This window comes from Aquila chrysaetos, chromosome 6 (assembly GCF_900496995.4).
Source record: "Aquila chrysaetos chrysaetos chromosome 6, bAquChr1.4, whole genome shotgun sequence".
NCBI lineage: Eukaryota > Metazoa > Chordata > Aves > Accipitriformes > Accipitridae > Aquila > Aquila chrysaetos.
The window spans coordinates 21,047,759-21,060,305 of record NC_044009.1 but is presented as its reverse complement, the minus strand read 5'-3'; the positions used below and the strand labels follow the sequence as shown (position 1 = coordinate 21,060,305).

General features: G+C 42.0%; 1 protein-coding gene across 6 annotated transcripts in view; it reads right to left on the bottom strand.

Moving 5' to 3' along the window:
* Positions 1-12,547, bottom strand: part of SLC39A10 (solute carrier family 39 member 10) — a 134,393-nt gene that overhangs the window by 35,902 nt on the left and 85,944 nt on the right. For 2 of the 6 annotated variants that reach the window (XM_030017383.2, XM_041124036.1), the window contains exon 1: positions 8,544-8,650. The exons of 2 other annotated variants lie outside the window; for them this stretch is intronic. The gene's annotated coding sequence lies outside the window, so the exon portion shown is untranslated. Of the gene's footprint in view, positions 1-8,543; positions 8,770-12,547 lie in introns of those variants that run through there. 2 more of the 6 variants (XM_030017381.2, XM_030017386.2) reach the window with 2 other exon arrangements.

Here is a 12,547-nt window from a genome sequence, read left to right as displayed (position 1 = left end):
ACCTCCAAACTTATTTTTAACATCTAAAATAGCTCAGTTTAAAATATCATTAAACATAAACAGCATGAGAGTTTAATCCTGAGAACAGACAAACTTTTGATTCCAGTTAACCACAGGTGAAGAAACCTAAACATTTGTGTGCTGTTAAAAGAGTCTGAGGCTTTACTTTTCTTATTTCTAGATGCACAACAGTTTCTTGTGAGTCCTCTGATCCTCTTCAAAGTCATTTAAGTTTTTATGATATCTAGTCACTAGAATAACATGCCCTCTCCTAGCAGGCCACCTCATTGCCAGGTTAAGTTGAAATACTTCAATAAATAGGTTGGCTCTTTGGCACTCAAACCTGTATTTGGCATCCATATCCAGCTATTGCTATACCACAGTACCTGATCAGAGTTTTCAATACAGGGGGAAAACCTATAACCTGATGCCTGAATAATAAAGGTTGAAATACCCTTTTTTAAAAAATTTGGCATGGCTAACAATGTATCTTACCTTTGGCCAACATAACTGTATCCTCAAAGCAAAGCATAACAGTGAAGCAAAAATACTAAAAAATATTTTCCTGTCTGATAAGCTAAGTTCACTATTTATAAATTTCTGATTAAACTACATGTACTTTCTAGTATTCAGCTTTAACTCTGACAATGTAAATGTAATTTTTAAAAAGTATATTAATGGTAATAGGACTGTGAGGTAGAAAAGTTAAGGATCTCGCTTTGCTTGTCAAGATAAGGAAAACAAAAGTAAACCACAACTGCATGTGCAGAATAGAAAACAGCAGAGCACATGAGGTATCGGTTCAGTATTTCACCATTATTCAATCACTGCTTGGAACTACTGCACGACATATTTGATAAGATATGGACAAAAATTCAGCAAAAAATGTATTTTTTTCATAGTTAAAATACATTCCTTTTATTTGAAGAACAATGTACTCCTCTCAATGTTTCACTTTGAGAATATTTTGTTTATAAAATGTAATTAATCCTTCACCTTTCATGTCCACATTCTCAATTTATTGTTAACAATTAAGATAATTTATTCATAGAAACTCTCAGAATTTTCCCTAAAGAAGTGACAATTTGCCTTTTTCAATTTTATTACTATTTTAAGAACTCAACAACAGCATGTTGTCTTATTCCAAAACACCATTTTGATTTTGTCCATAGTCCATTAACAAAAAACCCATTAAAATAGTAAATCCATATATTTTTCAGGGGTTCTTGGCTTAAACTATACCGCAATTAAACTATGAGAGGTGTTCCTGTGCATCAAAGGCTAAAAAGTACCATAATAATACACTCTTCCATTAGACAAATGCAGCCACTTAGCACTGACAAAACAGCAGTTTCTATGGGGAATACAAGACAAAGTATGGTCTTCAAAGACAGTGAAACTATTTTTACATTGCCTAGCATAAGTGTTTACTGCAATTAATTTGAACCACAAGGTTTGATACAAAGAAAACAGAAGTAATAATAATTTACTATAATTGCTGCATTCTTACTGAAGCATCTCATCTTAATCCATTCTTTTAAGAGTCGGCATAAAACCCTCACATTCCTCTCCCTACTATTGAACATACATCGTTAGCAAAAGCCAGAATGAGAATTTTTGCCCAGAGCCACTAAAAATGAACTTCTGCTGGGACTCTGTACCTTACTCTGCAAGATGCAGATGCACAAATTTAGACTACACACTTTACAAAACTTGATGTCTTACCTGTAGTACAGAGACAGTAACTGTGTAAAAAAATAAGTTTTAGCATGGGAGGAAATTTAGGCTGGTTTGCTTTGATAACATGCTAACAAAATAAAAGTCTAGAATATATTACAAGCATTAAGAAATTAGCTATGGGCATATTACAATAAAAAACTAAATTTTGTATATACATCCTGCTGCAACTACTGTATATTTACTGAATATATGGTACAAGTCTTGAGAGCAACTGGACAATTCAAGCACTGTTAATATAATACAATGTCTCTGCTAGACAATTGCCTCAAATGCAGTTCAGAACAGGAATGACGGAAAGTCCATCCTGTTTACATATCATATGAGACATCAAATAAATGGGAATATTTTATTTTTAGCATAAAAATGTAGCGATGCAAGACTACCACATTATTTGGCCTTCAGCCAAGTAGCATATTTCTTAAGATTTAATGTAAGCTAGTACAATTTAGAATTGTAATTTTAGGCTGAGATATTGTCTTCTATAGACAGACATTAAGGTCAGCAATAAATAAAATGCTTCTATGTTCTGCAGATAGAACTAGCCAATAAATGTAGCCTAAATGATATGGCTTGCATTTCATGGAGTGAGAGGACTTGTGAAGGTAGTGCAGCCCTGATGAAAAGAGCTCTTTCTTTACAGGAATGGATTACAGAAATTGCATAGAGCCTTGAGAAGTAATATAATCATCAGTTAAAACATAAGAGTATGATATTCCACTTCATGGTAAAGAAGCTCTTCTGGACTGCTCTGTATGATATGAATGAAGTAGTGCCTACAGTGGCAAAATCAGACTTAAGTCAGACTTAGATGCATACCTACTCACTATTCCCCCTTACAGGAAACGTCAGTTGTGGTATTATTAGTTATTTTGCAAGGCGAGTTAAATTCAACTTACAGCTGTACAAATGACATATGGTTACTACCATGAACAACCTTAGAACCAGTCATCCTGGGATACAGTGCTACTCAGTCCTACTTAAAATGCAAATCAATACAACAAAGATAAAAATATTACTCAGAAAATATCCACATCAAGAATCACATTGAGTAACGCCCATTCAAGGAGACTACCTTGGAGATTACATGTATTTTTTCCTTTGTTTTCCTTTGATACTCCAACCTAAGTATGGCTGCACACTATCATCAGCAATCAGCTTGGTTAGAAGAGGAACTATTTATAGATCTCCAATCACCTGCTATAAATCAATTATCATTTACAGTTATCCTTCAGAATTCAAGGTATTGTTTTTGTCCATTAATAACCATCACACTGCAGTAATAAAAATGCAGCTGTAATAAAAATGCACAAAGATCAATTTATGAATGTGGTACAAGTCAGGTAGGTAATCTTGAGATATCTATCTTTACATATAAACTGTATGACAGCATCTATTTCGAATTCACATTTTATTACAGTGGTCTTTACTAGGAGCTGTGATTGGAAACTATTTCTAAAGCATTTATAACCTACATGCAGAAACACTGCACAAAGCCTCTGTTGCGTATATTTACAATTTTATGCAAATCCTGCAATCCTGCATAAAACTTCCTTCGTACATTCTTAATCTGAAGGGCTTTCTATCTCACATATGCATTTTATCTTACAAAAAAGACTAAACACAGGACCTCATTTGATTAATGAGTTTCAGACATGATCATAGCTATTCATTAACTTCCAGTATTACGCAGACTTTATCTCAATTCTAGATCGGTTTAGCTACGTGATAGCAGTGACTTCAAAACTAAGTCTCTTTGTCACTTAAGCACCAAACTGAATGCTTACAGAATACAATTTTCTGTACCTATTAACAGTTCAGAAGCTATAGAGCTCTAATTCCTCTCTAGTTAATGTTCCACATTTTGTGCATACTTGATACTTTGTTTAATACTGAGATGATGTGACTGTCAACACAGAAGAAAAAGAGGGGTAAGTTTCTATAGCAAGCTTCATCGTAAGACTACAGATGTACTCCTCACAAGTGAAAACAAGATTTCTCTTAGGACTGCTCTTCAAAAAAAACAAACCCCCAAACCCACCCAAATAAAAAAACCAAAACCAAGCCCAAAGAATACCCCCCAAAACCAAACCTGGAGATTGATTTTATTAATTTTCACTGCCAAAAATTTCTAATAAACACAAGCAAACTGATCCACAGCTTGCTAGGTTCATTTTGCTGACGTTCAAGATCTGTTCAGGAGTATTTCTTACTCTGTTCATGTTGTTCAGAACAGCAGTAATGGACAAATATACATACATTCAGGCCCTCCAATAGACAATGCAGTATAAATTCTGTAATAGCTCCATCTGTTTTAGTAGCAGTCTAATTCTGCATTAGTAAAACCAGCAGATTTTCTTCACTCTCATCCTACTGCTTTGGAAAGCAGCAAGCTATAGAAAAGGTGATAGTCAGATGAGAAAGAAGCTCCTAGGTCATCAAAAGCTGAGAGAAAAGACAACAGCTGAGTCACTCCTCCTCTGCAGCAACTGACAAAGTCAGAAAATGAAAAGAGAGATGAGGCAGCACAATGTGATACCCAGAAGATGAGAACATTTCCAGTGTAATGAACTGTGTCCCTCAGCATGGTTACAACACCCTACATAGAATTTCAACATCCCTTCTTCTCATAAGCTTTTGAGACCGACATCAGGAAAGCATCATCTTCCCAGTCTTTGATGCTGGCTTCCAGCTTTTTGAGTATTAAAACCTGTAAAGGATTTGGATTATCACGAGAGGTAACAAAGCACAAGTGACTTCAAACAACTATTTTTTCAACTTCTTTACTCCTCAGATTCCTATCACTTTAAAAAACCTGGAGAGATGGCACTGATGCAATAGCACATAAAATATTATGAATAGGTGAACTGATACAGTGCATACCTTTCTTTCCTTTAGATTACAATGTAGGCAGGACATGGTTTCCAACATTTCAGTCAGTTTTTGAAACTTAAAAAGAAAGTTTGGGTTTTTTTTAGCTTTGCCTAATTGCTACGTATTTACTTACCAGACTTTATTAGGTGTATTTCAAATAATATCTCAGTTGCCATTTCAAAATGACCTAAAACCAATCTAAATTCTTTCTGCATCAGGTGTTACTTCAGGCCTTTATCAGCAAGCTAAAATTACTAGTTCTCATTTAAGATAACGTCAGTAGCCCACCCCCAAAGATGAATACTCTTCATATGATAATTGTTTTAAATGCTCTCTAAATTAAGTTGGGACTCCCACAGAAAAACAGGAAGTTATACTGATTTTCTTCACATTAGGACAACAGAAATTGCTTCCTGAAAGGCATAAATTCTTGGTGTTCACAAAACTCTCCCTGCACCTAAAGCTCAATTCTGTGAAAAGCATACCTACACAAGGAACAGAACTGTGATTAAGCTTTCATTCTCTGAAACTTCTACTGACATTTTTAAATGTGTCAAGAAAAAAGTCAGGGTACATTCATTTGACAGTTCTGAAAACATGCTATAAAATAGCAAATGTTCTGACAGTTGATAGTCAAACTGTGAAGAAAATGGAATGATGTTTTCTTGTTCTGCTGTTCGTTTTCATTGTTGACACATGCAGTTACACCTGTCCATCCCTGATTCCGTAGAATAGTTTGTGAAGATGCCACGATCCTTCCACTAAGTTTCGCCACAGTTAAGGACCAAATCCTAACTTACAGGAAAACTTTCATGAAGCTTAGCTTTCAGGCAGCTTATATAATTTTAATTCAGTAATTCCATCTGATAAAAACATGTAACTGTTTTCCAAATCCAGACTGATTTATCTTATCACTGATTCACCAAGTGCCCATCATACGTTCAAAATAAACTTCCATTTCTGTAAAAACTGTGACAGAGACAGGAATAACAGTCATTACAATAGACACAATCATGATCAAATGACGTTGAAACTGGACAGCCAAAGCTTGGCGAAGACCACAAAGGAAATCTATGCCAGGTTGGATATATTCATTTTTCCATGCGTATACATTTATCTTACTTGTGAAGTCAAACTACACAGAAAGTATGTATCTTACTAAGATTTTCTACTGAATATTCAAAAGGAATGGTTTATTAACATGTAAGGCCTAAGTACCATATGCACTCATCAACTCCCACTGACTTTTCATGATACAACTCTACAAGATGGGTATCGTTACAATGTCACATCAATCTTACTCTGAGATCACTAATTAAAAAGGAGTATTTCCAAGCACTGTAAGTAGACGAAGGTCAGCACCAGGATCTGTGCTTTTTCACATAAAGTAAACTTTCTGGAACATACCTGAATTACCCTGCTGATCCAATTTCACTAGATTATTTTTTTTTCTTGTAATGGGAGAAACAAACATTAAGACCACTAAACCTGTGAGCATATTTGTGCCATTTTAAACAACAACTTTTCTGTAATTACACGTTTTATGACTGGATACCTACTCCAAACTTAGCACCTGGTTTTTACTTAAGTCAACCTGGAAAGCACAAAGACCTACATGAAAGCAGGGAATATTAATTAAAACAAACCTCATTATTTTGGAGGTTTTTTTTTTTTTTTAATGTAGTTAGAATCTCCTTTCATGTTGCTTATTCCAGATAGGCAATTGTGTATGATCCTTCTACATCTACCTTCTGTGGACACTAAGGCACATCTCCCTGTGGAACTGCCACCATTAATCTCATAAAATATACACAATTAATTCAGTCTATATGTAGGCCCTATTCTCTTTTAGAAATAGATTGCATGACTGCATCCTTTTTTCCTCAAAAGTATGTAAGTGTTGAAAGCAGCTTAAAAAGAAGCACTGCAGGACAATACCACCGATTCTATTTTAACAGTTATTTTAATAAAAATCTAGTTAGGGAAGTCAATAGTCACGCTGGTCTCAATGTTTTTGGGAACCAGAGGAACTTTTTCACATTGTTTTCTTACATTATCATACCAGAGTACTAGCCTAAAAAGTAACCATTACTAAGTCCAATTCTTGCTTTGGAGTTGAGTAGTATGCCTCACCAGTCCACACAGAATACCTATTCCCCTACACATCTAATGGAAAGCACATTCTCAAGTGAAGGAAAATCCAAGTGCATTCTCTGTTAAAGTAGCATTTTTGAAACCTAATAGGAAGCCTGTTTTGTACAGAAATAAATTTTCTATTTTTATGTCATTGTATCAGTTACTACTACCCAAAGGGACACTAGAACGTACCAGCTGGAACACCCCAGGAATTCCTTTTGTTAACTAGACAGCAATTACTTCCACACTTCTGAAAACTAACCAGGCCTTCCAGCGTGCATTTCTCAATACTGTATCAGGCTTCAGGGATCACTGGTTCCCTCAGTATTACTGTACCATGTCCAATCTTAATTTAAAAAAAAAAAAGACGATTGTTACTTGAAGACATAGAGTGCTTAGAGTGCTAGAAACCAGAAATGTTTCTAACTCGGGCAACTCTTGTTCAGAGGCAAGAGTTGAAGAGCTGGCAGGTATGAACACTCCTACAGAAGCCCCCCAAAAAAGACAAAGATAACTAAAGATTTTACAGAGTAATTTTATTGCAAAGTTTCAACGTTAAGTATATGTTTCCAAAGGATGCAGCATATGCAGTAGAAATAGTTGAGAACAGTAAAATCAATTCCTTTCACTCATGATTTCTGTGTACAGTATCCTACAGCCAGCGACAAAATCTCCTGACCCTCTCTTACCTTTGTTTAAGGTTATGTGCAGGTTACAGCCTGAGTGCAATTTCTGCAGTTGTTAACGCTACCTCGGAACCTCAACCCAAACCAAGCAAGATTTAATCGCGTGGCTTGTTCATCATCCGCCACCACCGTATCGCCCCCCGAACAAATATGGCAAAATACTACGAGAGCCCCTCAGTGACACACCACCGAAGCTCGCTCACGCCCTCCCGCACACCCCCGCTACGCGAGCCTTTCTTTGCAGCACCCTGCCCGGAACGGGAAAGGACAGCACCTTCCACCTACACTCGGGGCCTCCACGTGGCCGCGCAGAGACGCCTCCGCGGGGATGGGGCACTCCCAGCAGGAAGGGTGCGAGAGGGAAACGGGAGAGCAGACGCCAAGGAGCGTTACGTGCAGACCGGACCCGCGAGGCGGAGAGCAGCCTCCCGGACAGAGCCGAGCCGAGGCCAGCCTGCGCCGCGCCGGGCCGCCCGCCGCGCCGGCCACGCGCGCTCGCAGGTCGCAGCGGGAGCCCGCGGCGCCCCCCGCCCCCCAACCAACGCCGCATCCTGCCGCCCCCTCCTTTTCTCTCTCCGCCCAAAACGGCGAGGGCAGTTACAGCCCCGTAGCCGCCGCCACGTCCCAGTCCCCTCGTTAGGAAGGGTGAGGGGGGCGGGGAGGATTTACCTGCCGCATGGTCGACTCACGAGCAGGAGGAGGAAGAAGAAAGGGGGTGGGGGGATGCGCCGGGGCCGCGGCGGCGCCTCGTGCTCCGCTGCCGGGGAGCGGGGGGGGGAGCCGGGCACGGCGCCCCCCCCCCCCCCCCCCGCCAGCCACCGCCCCCCGGACCCCCGCCGGCCAACCTCGCCCACCCCCGAAGCCCCAGGCCCGGCGACGGGTCTCGCCGCCGCCACGTGATGAAGCGGCCGCGCCGCCGTGTCCCCCGCGTGCCGCTCCGCATCCCGAGGAAGGTGGTGTCCGTTACTGCCGACCGTCACCGGCTCCTTTTCCTCGTCCGCCCCCCCACCCCCCACCCCCCGCCGCCAGCCCGGGGCCAGCCGCCACCCTCACCGCAGCGCCGGCCGGTTGTGGGGGAGGGAATGTAAACAAATGGGGTTTTATAGCTACCTCACTCGAGTGCCGTGTGCATCTCCCTCTCCGCTCGGTACCAAACCGCCGCGGCGCCTCCTCCTCCTCCTCCTGCAGCTCCTGCCGCCGCCACCGATACGCTATTCACCAACCACGGCTACGCCAAGCTCTAGCGCGCTCTCCACACTCACCCCTACGCACCATACAGATCGGACTACACACGCGTCCCCGCAGCCCGCTTTACCCAATGCGGAGCCATTTCCTCCCCCCCCCCCCCCCCCCGCCGCCTCACTCCCCCCTCCCCCGCTCCACCGCGGACTACGAAAATGGCGTAGCGGGTGTCTGCCCCTGCCCCCCCCCCCCCCCTCCGCACACCCCCTCCCCTCCCTGCGGCGGCTTGCGCTCATCACTCAAGCGATGGGAGCCGGCCGCGCGGCCGGGGCGGGACGCGGGACGCAGCCCCAGGGCAGGAGGGCGGCGGACCCCGGGCTGCGGGCAGCGCCGGCGGTAGACGTGCCGCCCGCGCCATCTGCTCCGGCGAGAGCTCGCGCCAGGCGCTGCCGCGACGTCGCCTGCCGCACAACGGCCGCGGGGCCCGGGCCAGCCCCCGGCCAAGAGCCTTGCGGCTCCCCGGGCGGGCGAGCGAGAGAGAGAGAGAGCGGGCGGGCGGCGGCGGGAAGCGGAGCCGCCGCCCGTGCCCCGGCGGGAGGGCGGGCGGCGGCGCCGCCGTTGGCCGCTCGGGCGGAGGGCGGCCTGGGCCGCTGCGCCGGCGGCGGCGCACAGGCGGCCGCTCGGCGGAGAGCCGGGCCTGCCGCTGGAGTCGGGGCCGGGCCTTCGCTGCCGCGTCGGCAGCCGCGGAGCTGCCTGGGCTCCCGCTGGCCTGGGGAAGGAGGTCTTTCGGGCGTAGAGGGGGATTTCGTGGGTAGAGCTTGGCTTTGGTACGGAGATGCCCTTCCGAGAACGAGAGGCGTATTACCCCCGTTTATTTAACTCCAGAAAATCGTGTCAGGCTTCCCCATGAAATAAAAGAAAACCTGTTTATCATCTAGACTATTAATAAACACCCCCCCCCTCTTCGAGGTGGAGCCCTTCATCACAACACATTTGATTCCTAGACAAGCAACTATAGAACTAAAAAAAAAAAAAAAAAAAAAAAAAAAAAAAAGTAATACCTTACGTAAATTAAAACCTTTAATGGAACAACACTGAGGAGCTGTAGACATCTTGGTTTATAATGTAAGAGCTACCGTATATAGGAGTACTTCACATCAACTACTATTTTAAAATAAACCAGCTTATTTTGTAATGGTTATTTATAGAAAGTATGTTCAAAGGCTGAAGAGCAGTTGTAGGAACATTTCAAATAAGTTTTAGGCCATTTCATTTTTCTTTCTGAGAAATTTGCATACAATTTTCACCACATTTTCCTCCAAAAATAACTGATGTTTCCATAGCAGGCTTCGATCTACAAGCAAACCAACCTCCCCCCTATTTGTTAAGGAGGCATGCATTTGTTCTTTTAGACTCCCATATTACTGAACTGAACTAATTCACCTAATCCTTTCTAAACTTGTTCCTTTGTCTAACCAGATGATTCATACCAGCACTACCCTAAGTCTGGCCTGGCAGAGGCAGAATCCAATCCTATCCATCGTCCTGTCTCAATCCAAGCCTTATGCCATGGTTACCCACCTGAATAGCCTCCCAAAGTCATTATATGAATTTTTGCTTGGTGACATATCCCTAGAAAACAAAACCAGTTTAAAATACTAAAAATTTAAAGGATCAATAGTGTTTGTTTAGAAACCAAAAGAAAGTTGTTATCTGTTAGACTCCAAAACCCATGTAAGCATAAAATTGAAGTCCCAGTACAAAAGAAAACCAGAGTAAACTGTTCTAGATAAGATGAACATTCATTATAATGCAGGTAATGTAACAAACTGATAAAGACATGTAGCCCTATCGAACAGTTCTAGAGCTAAGACCGCATCAACTTTGTGCATTATGGTACACCAATCTTTGGGTATGGGATGCTGAATCTTTACTAAACTTTTCCAATCACTCCCTCCCCCCTCCCCATCATTTTCATGTCCCAGTGACAGACTTTCTAATTTCCAATCTCCTCCAACATCTTTTTCTCTCTTTAGTATGTATTTTGAGGGGAAAAAATAACACCTACATTCCCTCACTCATTTTTTTCCCCCAAATATCTTACCGAATCTGGAATACAAACAACACCAGTCCAAAAATTTGACAACCTTTGCTCAGCTCAAGTCTTAGGGACTTTTAAAGTGGTTATGAGGTTCTATACCAAACTGTCGCACCAGATCATTTATACATTAATTTGAATGATTTCTGACTCAAAGCAGGTCCTTCATCTTTCCAAGTTTTTGTACAGCAAATAAAATACAGATCTGATTTTGACATTGGTCATTAGGTACCTACCACAGTACCCACCGTTGATCACTAGGTGTGACTTATTTGTTTTGCTGTTTGGTCTAGAAAGAAACCACTGAGTGCAAAGAATGTAAAAAAAAAAAAGTACAGTTTTGTATCTCCTTCCTTCAGTTTATTCTGAGTGAATTGTACACAGTAATAAAATAGAGCATATGGGGTTTGTTAGCTTTTCTGAGTAAAATTCAAATAATGTAAAAATCTCATACAAAAACAAAATCAAGAACTCCAGTAAAAGGACAATAATGGATGAATTGAAATTAAGATGTTTAATACAGAAAGGTCCTTTAAAATTTCAGGCTTGATTGATTTTGTACTATTTTTACTGTATTTAGAAAACTTAGAAAATTCAAGTAGGTGGGTAAGGAAGCTTTTCTGAAGGCAACTTTGCCTTATTGTGGAGGTACTCATGCTACATAGCTACTTTCCAGAGATTCACCCAAACAAGGTATACCGATTAAAAAAAAAAATCTCTATATTAGTGACTTCTCTGTGCAGGAGAAGTCCTCCTCCTCTCCAGCTGTTACACACTCTTACACATATCTGTGTATTTTAAAGCCAGAAGGGACCATTAATAAGCTTGCCAGCACTATGAGATAGAGCATCCTTTCCTGTTAAGAAATGAGAGCCTCATTTGTACTCTGAGTTAGGCTATAACCTTCCCAGTTAGTCTACCGATGGCTTTCTCTTGATACATTGAAAAGCTTGTTTGTATCTAGAATATTTTCCCTATAGTTGTACATTGTATCTTGCGGTTAGGTTACTTCTCTGTAGTTTTAACCATGCATTTTAGTACAAGAACTGCCTACACATCAATGCTTAAAGAAAGTACGAGTTTCTATACCTCAGCTTCAGAAACCCAGAAAAAAACTATTAAATCAGGCATTACTATGAAAAGCATGCAGCTGGGAAGTATGCTTCCCTGTAAAGCATGTGGAACAACCTTCCATGCTGCAGGGAAGCTGGTACAACAGAGCAGGGTAGCCAGCACCGCAAGAGTGCTGATAGCTTGAGATAACACAAATGCATGCAACAAATCCAGACTGACTTTTCAAGTTTCAAACAGAACACTATGTTACTATACTTTTAGAGCAGAACTGTCTTTTTCCCCCCTCTCCTTTCACAGGGCACTTACTTGCTGAGTAACACAGCACAGTACATGCTCATACATTGGGCTGCAGGAAGGGAATATATCCTACCAATATAAAAGGGCTTGGAGTACAATGCTGCAAAAGCAGACTGTAGCTTCCAGCAGGCCTCGTCTCAAGGTGGAGTCCTGTCTAGAGGCACATCTCCAGCTCCAGTACAGTGCTCTGACCTCTTTCCAGTACCCTGTGGACCTGATGCATTTGGTCAGCAGGCCCTAGTTCAGGTCAACTAGCTGCGTTGGCACAGAAAACGGTAAAGGAAGAGACAGGATGTAGCGTCGTGCTTCAGTTGTGAGATGCAGGCCTAAAGAGTAGATGTGTGAGATTGGACAGAGATTGATAGATCTCGTACGCTGAGTTCTTTTCCTGTCCTCCCTTGTAACAACCCAATTGCACGTGAGGGATAGAAGGTTGACGTGCATACACAAAAGTAGTTTGTTT